The following is a 14815-nucleotide window of genomic DNA, read 5'->3' on the forward strand; positions in this document are numbered from 1 at the left end:
GGCGGACTCCTTGTCCATGTTCCAACACGTGAAAAGATCAAGAAGGTACTCAAACCGTTTCCAGAAGATTTAGAAATTGTAAATAATTATACACCTGCCTCTTCTCCTTTCTGTGATCCTCCGCCGGCAGAGTTTATGGAAACTCCAGTAGCCTCTCCTTTGCCTACTACAGCTAAATTCAGTACCAAGGCTGATGCCCAAGCACCACTTTCTGGCACTGAGCTTGATGAGTATATCCAAGGACTAATTCATGCAGATGAACAGAAGAGCCTGCGGAGAAATGCTTATACTTTGCATATGTGTACCTCACTTCAGCAAATGCATGATAAATTCATTTTTGACTACAGTAGTGAGTCCCCGCTGGCTTTTAAACAAATCTTTCAGCACCAGGTTGCTCTCCCACTCAAAGAAGGGTCTAAGCCCTATAAAGAGAGCCCCTACGGATTCACCCAGCAAGATCGCCTTTTATGCAATCAAGAAATAGTTGAGCTCCTAAAAATGGGCCTCATTTCCGAATCTAGGTCCAAATGGGCAGCCGTGGCTTTTTATGTCAACAAATATTTTGAACAAAAGCGTGGAAAAAAGAGATTGGTGATAAACTACAAACCTCTCAACAAATGCTTGGTATCTCTTTCTCACCCCATTCCAAACAAAGAATATTTGATGCAGAAGATCACCGGAGCTAAGATATTTTCTAAGTTTGATCTAAAAGTTGGGTTCTGGCAAGTCGGTCTAATTCCTTCTGACAGGCACAAGATAGGATTCGTGGTTCCACATGGTTTCAATGAATGGAATGTCTTAGCTTTTGGTTTGAAGACAGCCCCCATGGAATTCCAAAAGTTTATGGACTCTATTTTTAGTTCATATCATTCTTTCTGCTTAGTGTATATAGATGATATACTAGTGTACAGCAAGGATGAAGTTTCTCATTTAAAGCACTTAAAAATTGTGTATGATCTTCTTAAGTCCAAAGGCTTGGCCCTCTCTGCCAAGAAAATTATGTTTGGCCAACCAACCATAGACTTCCTCGGTGTTCAAATACATAAGGGCGTGCTCCAGATGCAAGATCATGTATTAAAGGCCCTCCTCGCCTTTCCTGATGAAATCAAGGACAAAACCCAATTGCAAAGGTTCCTTGGTTGTTTAAATCATATTTCTCCTTTTTATGAGCAGCTCACGCGAGACCGCCATCAGCTCCAACTCTGTCTATGAAAATGTGGTCCTACTTGGGGACCCAGTCAAACTGCTACGGTCCAACACATTAGGGAGAAAATACAGCAATTGCCCAGTCTCACCATTCCCTCTGCAGATGGCAACCTCATTATCAAACTGATGCTTTCAACCAGTTTTGGGATACCATTCTCCTTGAAAAGACTCTAGCTCAAGAGGTCATCTGTGCTTTTAGATCAGGCATGTTCCAAGGTGTAGCACTTAATTATCATTCTATTGAAAAAGAGATCCTTGCCATTAAACGTGCCATCTAGATACTTGAGCTTTTCATTCTCAACATGGAGTTCACGATCCGCACTGATAATCAAAACTTCAAGACCTTCTACACCCGGTGGATCGACAAGCAAATCGGTTGAGGACGACTTGCTCATTGGCAAGAATTCTTTACCATGTATGACTTTTTGGTTGAATTGAAGAAAGGACGCACAATGCCATTCGTGATATGTTATCACGAGAAGGTGCTCTATACTAGGCCAAACACAACCATGGAATGCTACAACCCACAGGCAATGGTCCCGGAAGGTTCAAACTCCATTCTTAATCATGATGACTAGACACTGTCCTTCTATGGATAAGACCTTCATCATGACGTGTATAAAATATTAGTGGATAGACACTGTCTGATGTCCCAGATAAGACCTCCACTTTCTATGTCCCCTCCTAAACCCTAAACCCTAAACCAGTTTGGGTTTATGGTTTAGGGTTTAGGGTTTATGGTTTGCACCCTCTCCTCCTTTCACAGATCCACCCGCAGAATTCCTGGAGTCTCCCACAGCATCGCCAACTCCTGCCACAATAGAATTCAGTCCCCAGCGATAGCCAGTATGCAGGAAAGACTCAATCTCAGACGGAGTAAATAAGGACCCTAAACCCTAAACCCTAAACACAAACCTAAACCCTAAACCCTAAACCCTAACGCCTCCGAGCTCTCTTCTCCTCTCCTGTGCACTTCTCCTCCCACTCCATTTCCCATTTACGTTTGTTTCATCCATGCTTCTTCGCCCAGCTTTACGTTCTCCCTTCCTCTTGGCATCATCCTCAGCTCCCGCACGTTTTTTGTCTAGTGTTTCTCTACACTCCACGTTCTCTTCTCCCTTCCTATCACCTATCACCGATCGGTTGTTTCCTGTGTCCATTCTTGGTATCAGAGCCTTGTTAGTTTGTTGTGTGAGAGTTCCAAGAGGCGCTACCTGTGCTGCTTGTCAAAGGCCAGTGAGAGCCTCATGAGAGCCGTGTGAGGTTGAGCCTACCTGCGTGAGGAATTACGGAATACATTCCCAAGGTCCTAGCTACTACCATGGACAGTATCATTCGTTCCTTGTCTGCCCGTATCTCTTCTCCTCACTCTATTTCCACATCCACTGAGATCACCGACAGTAAGGTTACTTGGAATCTTCCCCTGATTGACCCTGAAGAGGTGTACAAGTTCTCTGCCTTTCAGTTTAAGGCTCTCAAGCATGTCAAGATTTCTGAGGTCTATATTAACATTGCTGCTGTTTACCTTCCTCTTTTTACCCCTCAAGAAATCGATTCATTTGTACATTCCGGCTACCACTATATCCATTACGGTTGTCTTGTTTTAGCCATAGAACCTCTTTTCCATCTTGGTGTGAATGCTACTTGTATGGCTAGTCTTGTTGATACCTGCCATCTCAACTTAAAAGATGCCCGTATAGGTCTTGTTCATGGAAGTTTCAACAAAGAGCCTGTATACACTGTCGTCTATCCTAATTTTAAGATGTCTCTACATGACCCTCATCTTGCTACCGCCCTCCTCAGGGGGGTCACTATGTATAAACCCTCTATATCACGTGCGTGCAAGGCCTATATTTAAAATCCCTTATCTGTAAAGTTTTTCATTAATAAAATGTACCCCTTTTCTATACAAATCTGTAAAAATTTTCCAAAACTATTTTAAATAATCCCTTATGTATATTTATTTCTGTAAATTTTAGAAATAGAAAATATCCTTCTGTTGAACTCACGTGATAGGGTTACATATGATGAGTAACCCCCCCGAGCCGCCCTCCATCTGTATGTACAAGTCAAAGGTCTGTCTATGAAACCCCGATCGGAATATTGTGCAATTCATGTCCGTTCCGTCAATTACCTTGTATCTACCATCAATCCCATCCCTTGTCATGTTCATCTTGACTATGAATGTATATTATATGGAAAAACCAATGCTTGAATCACCCGTTTCCCATTTGATGTTGTTCCCATGCCTGTTGAGTGGGAAATGGATTACCAACATGTTTTGAATGAAGTGTCTTGCCAGTTGAGGCAGCCAATTGTTGATCGGTTGTTTCCTGTGTCCATTCGGTGATAGGCGATAGGAAGGGAGAGGAGAACGTGGAGTGTAGAGAAACACTAGACGGAAAACGTGCGGGAGTCGAGGATGATGCCAAGAGGAAGGGAGAACGTAAAGCTGGGCAAAGAAGCATGGATGAAACAAACGTAAACGGGAAATGGAGTGGGAGGAGAAGTGCACAGGAGAGGAGAAGAGCGCTCGGAGGCATAGAAAAGTTCGTAACACGGAAAGAAAGTTCAGCAGATGGAAGAAGGAAATATGGAGAAGGAATGCGAAGAATGTAAAAGATGGAAACAAGGAAACTTGGGAGCAAGGAAATTTGGAAGCTTGAGTATATTGCAAAAGGCTTGAAGATACAAGAACTCACGAAGGCAGACTCTGCCTTATAAATGAGCCAAAGAAGCCTTTATATAGGAGGGGGTGAGTGGCTTCTGAGTGGGGAATGAGCTGTATCGCACTATCTGAGTGGATATTTTACACAATAGATAAGACATAAAGGTGAAGGTCTTACTCGGGACTACGGGCAGTGTCTAATCACTGAATAGCTATACAAGGTCAATATGAAGGTCTTATCCAATAAGGACAGTGTCTACTCATCATGACCAGAGGATAAGGATTCAGCAATGCGCGGCCCATTACCTGTGGGTAGGAGTAAACCATTATTGTGGGCTACCCAAAAAGGAGCACCTTTGCGGGATAGCATATTTGGGAGGACATTAGTGCTACCTTTCTTCCATTCTACAGTGAAATCATACATCATGAAGAATTCTTGCTATCGGGCAAGGTAGCCTCGTCCGATCTGTTTGTCGATGTGCCTGGTGCAGAAAGTTTTGAAGTTCTGATTATCTGTACGCACAATGAACTCTCGGTTGAGGATGAAGAGTTCGAGCTTTTGTATAGCACGTTTTACTGCAAGGATTTCTTTTTCAATAGAGTGGTAATTCAATTCAGCTCCTTGAAACATGCCAGATTGGAAAGGACATATTATTTCCTGTGTTGGGGTTTTGCTCAAGTAACACTGCACCCCAAAATTGGTCGGAGGCATCAGTTTCAATTACCAGGATGCCAGTGGCAGAAGGAATGTTCAGCGAGGGCAGATTCTGAATTTTCTCTTTGATGTGTCGGACAGCTTCTGTTTGAACTTCACCCCATGGATGTCCATCTTTGTGTAGACAAAGTTGTAGATGGAAACAATCTTTAGCCAATTGTTCATAGAAAGGAGAAATGTGGTTGAGGCAATTGAGGAATCGCTGGATCTACGTCTGATCACGTATTTCATCTGGGAAGGCAAGGAGTGCCTTGAGGACATGGTCTTGCATCTGGATAGAACCCTTATGAATATGTACACCAACAAACTCTATCGTTTCTTGCCCAATCATGATCTTTTTGGCAGAGAGGGAAAGGAATTTGTTTTTCAAGAGATCATATACAATCTGCAAATGTTTGAGATGGGAAGGGAGATCCTTACTATACACAAGACAAAAGGAATGATAGGGGCTGAAAACCGAATCCATAAATTTTTGGAATTCGACTGGTGCTGTCTTCAACCCGAATGGAAGGACGTTCCATTGATAGAACCCTTGAGGGACCACAAAACCAGTTTTATGATGATCTTTTGGTAAGAGGCCCACTTGCCAGAATCCAGCTTTGAGATCAAACTTTGAGAAGATTGTGGAGCCTGTAATCTTCTGCATCAGGTACTCCTTGTTGGGAACGGGATAGGAGAGTGATAGCAAACATTTGTTGAGGGGCTTGTAGTTGATTACAAGCCTCTTTCTCGCCCTCTTTTGCTCAGAATGTTTGTTCACATAAAAGGTAGTTGTAGCCCATTCGGAGCGAGACTCTCAGAAATAAGTCCCATTTTAAGAAGCTCAGAAATTTCTTAATTACAGAGCACTCGATCTTGTTGGGTAAACCCATACAGGCTTTCCTTAAAGGGCTTTGAACCATCTCGGAGAGGCAAGGAAACCTGATGCTAAAATATATGTTTGAATGCAAGAGGGGATTCGCTGCTACAATCTTGGACAAACCTTTCTTGCATTTGTTGGAGAGAAGAGAGCATATGTAGAGTATGCGTGCGCATGCACAAGCTCTTCTGTTCTTCATCATGGAGAAGTTTTCGGACAAAGGCATCTAGTTCAGTACGGGCCATTGGTTGTTGTGCATCTTCGAAAGGCTGAGGACTGACTCAATTGTCTCAAAAAGCGGAGAGGCCTCAGGTGTTGAAGCGAATTCTGATGGGGGCTCTGTAAAGGGCGAGGCAGGAACACACTTGCTGACAATCTGAAGGTCCTCATTGAGGGGTTTGAGAACCTTTTTTAGCCTTTCGTGAGCGGGGATATGCACAAGCGAGCTACCGATTGTTAGAACCATTTCGTTAGTGGAAAACCCAAAAGGAAGGTGGCGGTGCAGAAAATCAGTGCCGATGACTAAATCAACTCCTTGAGATTCGAGTTGATAGAAGTCGATATTAGTGGGATGGTTTGCCAAAGATATATTAATCTGGGAAGCAAACCGTTTGCAGGCGACTAAGCCTCCACCCATTGTTGAACCTTTCATTTGTTCCTGTTCTTCTAGACTCTGCCAGCAATGAGATGGAAGAGCATGATATTTACAAATATTAAATCCAAACCCTGTATCAACCAGGGCAATAAGAAAATATGGAACACGGATAAGCCATGTCTTCATGGGGTTACGGACTGGAGGGGTTGGCTGTTGGGAGAAGTCATGGAGAGAGAAGACTGAGGGACCAGCTTTAGTAGGAGGAGGAGAGTATAATGTACACTGGGTAAGATGCTCACTGACCTTTCGATCTAGAGAGTCTATAGAGGTCTAGAGCTTTTGATAGTTATCAGTGATCAGCTTAAGGTGTACCTGAAGGCCGTCTATACTAATACCTAGACTTTCAAATTGATCAAAACAGGTGGGACGAGATGGGGTATTATGCGGAATTAGTTGGAGAGGTGGAGCTGGGATAGAGAGAGTATGGACAGGAGTGCGCCAAAATGGAGAAGGAAGAAAACTAGAGGAATCATGGACGCTGTGTGGGGTCGAAAAACAGACGGTCCTGAATATTGGTTAGCAGGAGGAAGTCTATACATAGGAGATGCAGAGGGGGCTAAGAAGGAGTTGGAAATTTCTTCAGATGTTTTGAAATCACGAGTATGGAAACTGCAATGAAAACCTCTACCTCTTGCATGGCCGCAATTGGAACTACACCCAGTTGGTGTTTGGGCATAGACATCTGGAAGAGGGGGCTCTTCAGGGGCATCATCATCATCTGGTCTAGAAGATATGTCGATGTCGATTTGAAGAGGGCCTCGATGATGAGGATAATTCATGAAGCTATAAATATTCGGGTCGTCCTCATCAGAGCAGACTGAATACAGATAGTCATTTGAGGCATCATAGGAATCGTCGTGCTTGATCTGGCAGTGAAGGCACTATGGAGTATCAGATTCCAAACATTCAAAGAGAGACTCATTTGTCACTCCTTGAGAGACCATTTCCCAGTTGTCAGGATGATTGACCATTGCGAAAAAACCTTTCAACTGTCATTGTTGGGAGTTGCGAGGCTGCTCTGGGCAATCGCGGGCAAAATGACCTTTCTTGCCACATATGAAACATCCAGATGAAGAGGACTTACGGTTACCATTAAAGCGGTGTCGTCGGAGAAACCGTTGAGGGCGGCGAGGATAGCGGCGGGGCCAGCGGAGTTTGTGAATTTTGGAAAAGGTGGAAGAGCCACAAGAACATTTAGAAGAGTGGTGCTTGGAGTGGCGAGAAGAACGAGTAGCTACAATGGAGGAAGGAAAGAAATTTTGATGACCAACAAACTGCTCAGAGATGGCCGGTGATGCAATACCAATCTTTTTGAGTTTTTTACAGAGAGAATACTCTGTACACTGGCGGCGGATATATACTTGAACCAACTCGCAAAAGTGAAATCTGCAATGATTTTCTGTACCTCAGTAGCCTTGTTGTCAAGATTTATAATCTTGGTTTGGGCTTCGATCAGCGCCATGATTGCCTCGCCTAACCGATGAGGGAGACTGTACAAGTAATGTCTCTTGGCAGACATGTCTGCAAAGATGCTTGCACGATAGACCAATTGCTGGACATGGGCATTGTAGGCTTCAAGCGGGAAGAGATCACAAAGCTTGAGTGCTAAAAACTCATTGGAAGCTTGAGCACGGTCATCAGTGAATGTCGACAGGAATTGGTTCAAGATAGCCGCAATAAGGGCGTCTAGAGAATTTCGCTGGTGATTGCCATCAACACTTGCAAATATCTGTTCTTTTGATTCGTCAGAGAGGAATTCCCACCAATTAGCAATTACACCAGTAAAACCCTTGGTTGTCTCGACCGCAGCATCTCTGGGATCCCATCTATAGATGGTAACAAGAGACATCATATGGCCATAGAAAATTTTAAGAATACCCTCGGGGGGGTCACTCATCATATGTAACCCTATCACGTGAGTTCAACAAAAGGATATTTTTTATTCCTAAAATTTACAGAAATAAATATACATAAGGGACTATTTAAAATAGTTTTGGAAAAAATTTACAGATTTGTATAGAAAAGCGGTACATTTTATTAATGAAAAAATTTACAGATAAGGGATTTTAAATATAGGCCTTGAACGCACGTGATATAGAGGGTTTATACATAGTGACCCCCCCGAGAGAATACCTTTCATGGCCTGAGGAGAAGCAGCATCAATATTCAAGATATATCCAGGGAAAGACTTATGCTGAAGGCATCGTTGAAGATCAGCTTGCTTATTTAGATCAGCATCAGTAAAGTGGGTTTGCTCATTTAGCTCTTCTCCTCTCCTGCGCACTTCTCCTCCCACTCCATTTCCCATTTACGTTTGTTTCATCCATGCTTCTTCACCTAGCTTTACGTTCTCCCTTCCTCTTGGCATCATCCTCGGCTCCCGCACATTTTCCGTCTACTGTTTCTCTACAATCCACGTTCTCCTCTCCCTTCCTATTGCCTATCACTGTTCGGTTGTTTCCTGTGTCCATTCTTGGTATCAGAGTCTTGTTAGTTTTTGTTGTGAGAGTTCCAAGAGGCGCTACCTATGCTCCCTATCAAAGGCCAGTGAGAGTCATGTGAGGTTGAGCCTACCTGCATGAGGAATTATGAAATACATTCCCAAGGTCCTAGCTACTACCATGGCTAGTATCATTCGTTCCCTATCTGCCCGTATCTTTGCTCCTCGCTCTATTTCCACATCCACTGAGATCACTGATAGCAAGGCTACTTGGAATCTTCCCCTGATCGACCCTGAAGAGGTGTACAAGTTCTCTGCCTTTCAGTTTAAGGCTCTCAAGCATGTCAAGATTTCTGAGGTCTGTATTAACATTGCAGATGAAGGTGCTTCTGGTGTTTACCTTCCTCTTTTTACCCCTCAAGAAATCGATTTGTTTGTACATTCCAGCTACCACTATATCCATTACAGTTGTCTTGTTTTAGCCATAGAACCTCTTTTTCGTCTTGGTGTGAATGCTACTTGTATGGCCAGTCTTGTTGATACGTGCCATCTCAACTTAAAAGATGCCCGTATAGGTCTTGTTCATGGAAGTCTCAACAAAGAGGCTGTATACACTGTCGTCTATCCTAATTTTATGATGTCTCTGCATGAGCCTCATCTTGCTACCACCCTCCGTCTGTATGTACAAGTCAAAGGTTTGTCTATGAAACCCCGGTCCGAATATTGTGCAATTCATGTCCATTCGGTCAATTACCTTGTATCTACCATCAATCCTATCCCTCGTCATGTTCATCCTGACTCTGAATGTATATTGTATGGAAAAACCAATGCTTGAATCACCCGTTTCCCATTTGATGCTATTCCCATGCGTGCTAAGTGGGAAATGGATTACCAACATGTTTCGAATGAAGTGTCTTCCCCGTTTCCAATATTTAAGATTGAAGACACCCCCTCTAAAGCTGTGATCCGTCGGCGTTCTCCTCAAGAGCATGGCAAACGAGTTATGCGTTTGTCCTTTCCTGCTTCATCTCGAGTATCTATTGCACGAATCCCTGTTGATGAGAACAAAGGAACTTCTGAAGCTACCCTGCCTCCTGAAAAAGTAGAGGCTATTCAAGATTAGGTAACATCCACTGCTGCATCTCCATTACCTGCAGATGCCAGCCTACAATATAGGCGATCCACAGCAATAAATCATAAGCCTTAGATGCATTCCAACTTCAACAACGTGACTGCATCTGATCAAATACATCCGATGCTCATGCTCCGATCACCTGTCCAATGGCCTAAGGCATCTAGTTTTCAAGCTACCTCCGAGCATGGATCCCTTAAATCAGTGCATGCCCCATATGCCCTTACTGACAAAGATGATGATGGCATACCCGTAGAGTACCAACAATTAAATTGGTGCAACTCGCACAACATTGCGACGCAAGTCTACATCGATGCTTGCTACACGGCGCTCTACGATCTCCAATTGGCAGTTGGTAAGCTTGACCGAAACATTCATATTGTTATAAGTGAATTGCAAAATCTTCAGTCTAGTCCTGCTTCCTCAACACGCCACTCTGTGTATACCTCGTTTCCTCCAGCCCTACCACCATCCTTAGCTAGTCCGATTGATGACTCTCTCCATCCTACAGATGCTCCCATGTTGATGCTTTGGCCAGTCTCTACTCCTTCTGATTCTGAACCTTCTCAATGGCTGGATCCCAAACATCCCATTATTTGTGCCTTCCGATGGACCAACCAAAATAATGATAATGTTGAAGAAGTTCCTCCTATTCCCTTTATTCCACTTGATCCTACACTTTTTATTACTTATGTTACTCCTGGAGCCCCGCCTGTGCATACTCCAACTGTCCCTGAACAAGCTCCTCCGCCACTTTTTGATTCACCTCCTCCTTCTCCCAGATCTCCCCCAGCATCTCCTCCTCCTTCACTGAGTACTTACTCCATTGGTTCTTCTTCCACCTCCCATTTTCTCTATATGAACCAGGGTGTAAAGCCCGAACCTATGGATGGGGATCCTCAACCCTCTACTTTGGCACCCCCTCCACAATAGTCCCAACAGCAGCAACCCTGGCATGGAAAGCGCACCGCTTTTTATGATTCCCTGGGTGTGCAGTTTATCTGTGGTGAATTTCAAACCCACTTTACTGATGGTGATCTAAATGAGCAAGCTGATCTTCAACGATGCCTTCAACATAAGTCTTTCCCTGGATATATCTTGAATATTGATGCTGCTTCTCCTCAGGCCATGAAAGATATTCTTAAAATTTTCTATGGCCATATGATGTCTCTTGTTACCATCTATAGATGGAATCCTAGAGATGCTGTGGTTGAGACAACCAAGGGTTTTACTGGTGTAATTGCCAATTGGTGGGAATTCCTCTCTGAGGAATCAAAAGAATAGATATTTGCAAGAACTGTTGATGGAAATCACTAGCCAAATGCTCTAGACTCCCTTATTGTGGCTATCTCGAACCAATTCCTGCCGACATTCACTAATGACCGTGCTCAGGCTTCCAATGAGTTTTTAGCACTCAAACTTTGTGATCTCTTCCAGCTTGAAGCCTACAATGCCCATGTCCAGCAATTGGTCTATCATACAAGCATCTTTGCAGACGCGTCTGCCAAGAGACATTACTTGTACAGTCTCCCTCATTGGTTAGGCGAGGCAATCATGGCGCTGATCGAAGCCCAATCCAAGATGATAAATCTTGACAACAAGTCTACTGAGGTACAAAAAACCATTGCAGATTTCACTTTTGCTAATTTGTTTTAGATGGTTCAAGTATATATCCGCCACCAGTGTTGAGAGTATTCTCCGTAAAAAACTCAAAAAGATTGGTATTGCATCACCGGCCATCTGTGAGCAGTTTGTTGGTCATCAAAATTTTTGTCCTTCCTCCACTGTAACTACTTGTTATTCTCGCCGCTAGGTATTAGTATAGACGGCCTTCGGGTACACCAGAAGTACCTTCATTTGCAATGTTAATACAGACCTCAAAAATCTTGACATGCTTGAGAGCCTTAAACTGAAAGGCAGAGAACTTGTACACCTCTTCAGGGTTGATCAAGGGAAGATTCCAAGTAGCCTTGCTGTCGATGATCTCAGTGGATGTGGATATAGAGCAAGGAGCAGAGATACGGGCAGACAGGGAACGAATGATACTAACCATGGTAGTAGCTAGGACCTTGGGAATGTATTCAGTAATTCCTCACGCAGGTAGGCTCAACCTCACACAGCTCTCATTCGCCTTGGACGGGGAGCACATGTAGCACCTCTTGGAACTCTCACACAACAAAAACTAACAAGGCTCTGATACAAAGAATGGACACAGGAAACAACCGATTGGCGATAGGTGATAGGAAGGGAGAGGAGAACGTGGAGTGTAGAGAAACACTAGATCGAAAATGTGCGGGAGCCAAGGATGATGCCAAGAGTAAGGGAGAGTGTAAAGCTGGGCAAAGAAGCGTGGATGAAACAACGTAAACGGGAAATGGAATGGGAGGAGAAGTGCGTAGGAGAGGAGAAGAGCACTCGGAGCCGTAGAAAAGTTTGTAAGTAACACGGAAAGGAAGTTCAGCAGATGGAAGAAGGAAATATGGAGAAGGCATGCGAAGAATGTAAAAGATGGAAACAAGGAAACTTGGGAGCAAGGAACTTTGGAAGCTTGAGTATATTTCAAAAGGCTTGAAGATACAAGAACTCTCGAAGGCAGACTCTGCCTTACAAATGAGCCAAAGAAGCCTTTATATAGGAGGGGGTGAGTGGCTTCTGAGTGGGGAATGAGCTGTATCACACTATCTGAGTGGATATTTTATACAATAGAGATTCACAACGGATAAACTACGCATCGAGGGAATCATAAAAAGCGGTGCGCTTTCCACGCCAGGGTTGCTGCTGTTGGGACTGTTGTGGAGGGGGTGCCGAAGTAGAGGGTTGAGGATCCTCATCCATAGGTTTGGGCTTTACACCCTGGTTCATATACAGAAAATGGGAGGTGGAAGAAGAACCAACGGAGTAAGTACTCGGTGAAGGAGGAGGAGATGCTGGGGGAGATCTAGGAGGAGGAGGTGAATCAGGAAGCGGCAGAGGAGCTTGTTCGGGGACAGTTGGAGTATGCACAGGCGGGGCTCCAGGAGTAAGAAAAGTGTAGGATCAAGTGGAATAAAGGGAATAGGAGGAACTTCTTCAACATTATCATTATCTTGGTTGGTCCATCAGAAGGCACGAATAATGGGATGTGCGGGATTTAGCCATTGAGAAGGTTCAGAATCAGAAGGAGTAGAGACTGGCCAAAGCATGAAGATGGGAGCATCAGTAGGACGAAGGGGGTCATCAATCGGACTAGCTGAGGATGGCAGTAGCGCTAGAGGAAATGAGGAATACATAGAGTGGCGTGTTGAGGAAGCAGGACCAGACTAAAGATTCTGCAATTCACTTATAACAGTATGAATTTTTTGATCAAGCTTACCAACTGCCAATTGGAGATCGTAGAGTGCCGTGTAGCAAGCGTCGAGGCAGGCTTGCATCACAATGTTGTGCGAGTTGCACCAATTTAATTGTTGTTCCTCTACAGGTATGCCATCATCATCTTTGTCAGTAAGGGCATATGGGGCATGCACTAATTTAAGGGATCCATCCTCAGAGGTAGCTTGAAAACCAGATGCCTTAGGCCATTGGACAGGTCCGAGCATGAGCATCGGATGTATCCAGTCAGATGCAGTCACACTACTGTAGAAGCTGGAATGCGTCTCGGGCTTATGATTTACTGTTGTGGATCGCCTATACTATATGCTGGCATCTACAGGGAATCGAGACGCAGCAATGGATGTTACCCAATGTTGAATAGCCTCTGCTTTTTCAGGAGGCAGGGCAGCTTCAGAAGTTCCTTCATTCTTGTTAGCAGGGATTCTTGCAATAGATTCTCGAGATGAAGCAGGAAAGGACAAACACATAACTCGTGAGGAGAACGCCGACGGATCACAGCTTTAGAGGGGGTGTCTTCAATCTAAAATACTAGAAACTTGGAAGACACTTCATTCAAAACATGTTGGTAATCCATTTCCCACTTAACAGGCATGGAAATAGCATCAAATGGGAAACGGGTGATTTCAGCATTGGTTTCTCCATACAATATATATTTAGAGTCAGGATGAACCCATCTTTACATTCTCGCTTCCTCTTGGCATCATCCTCGGCTCCCGCATGTTTTCTGTCTAGTGTTTCTCTACACTCCACATTCTCCTCTCCCTTCCTATCGCCTATCGTCGATCGATTGTTTCCTGTGTCCATTCTTGGTATCAGAGCCTTGTTAGTTTTTTGTCTGAGAGTTCCAAGAGGAGCTAACTGTGCTCCCCATCGAAGGCCAGTGAGAGCCATGTGAGGTTGAGCCTACCTGCGTGAGGAATTATGGAATACATTCCCAAGGTTCAAGCTACTACCATGGCCAATATCATTCGCTCCTTGTCTGCCCGTATCTCTGCTCCTCATTCTATTTCCACATCCACTGAGATCACTGACAACAAGGCTACTTGGAATCTTCCCCTGATCCACCCTAAAGAGGTGTACAAGTTCTCTACCTTTCAGTTTAAGGCTCTCAAGCATGTCAAGATTTCTGAGGCCTGTATTAACATTGTAGATGAAGGTGCTTCTGGTGTTTACCTTCCTCTTTTTATCCCTCAAGAAATAGATTCGTTTGTACATTTTGGCTACCACTATATCCATTACGGTTCTCTTGTTTTAGCCATAGAACCTCTTTTCCATCTTGGTGTGAATGCTACTTGTATGGCTAGTCTTGTTGATACCTGCCATCTCAACTAAAAAGATGCTCGTATAGGTCTTGTTCATGGAAGTCTCAACAAAGAGCGTGTATACACTATCGTCTATCCTAATTTTAAGATGTATGTGCATGACCCTCATCTTGCTACCACCCTCCGTCTGTATGTACAAGTCAAAGGTCTGTCTATCAAACCTCGGTTGGAATATTGTGCAATTCATGTCCGTTCCATCAATTACCTTGTATCTACCATCAATCCCATCCCTCGTCATGTTCATCCTGACTCTGAATGTATATTGTATGGAAAATCAATGCTGAAATCACCCGTTTCCCATTTGATGATGTTCCCATGCCTGCTGAGTGGGAAATGGATTACCAACATGTTTTGAATGAAGTGTCTTCCCAGTTTCCAATATTTCATATTGAAGACACCCCCTCTAAAGCTGTGATCCATCGACGTTCTCCTCATGAGCATGGCAAATG

Source organism: Dipteris shenzhenensis, unplaced genomic scaffold (assembly GCF_047967505.1).
Source record: "Dipteris shenzhenensis isolate YYH24624 ecotype China unplaced genomic scaffold, Dip_SZ_1.0 scaf0560, whole genome shotgun sequence".
Classification (NCBI taxonomy): domain Eukaryota; kingdom Viridiplantae; phylum Streptophyta; class Polypodiopsida; order Gleicheniales; family Dipteridaceae; genus Dipteris; species Dipteris shenzhenensis.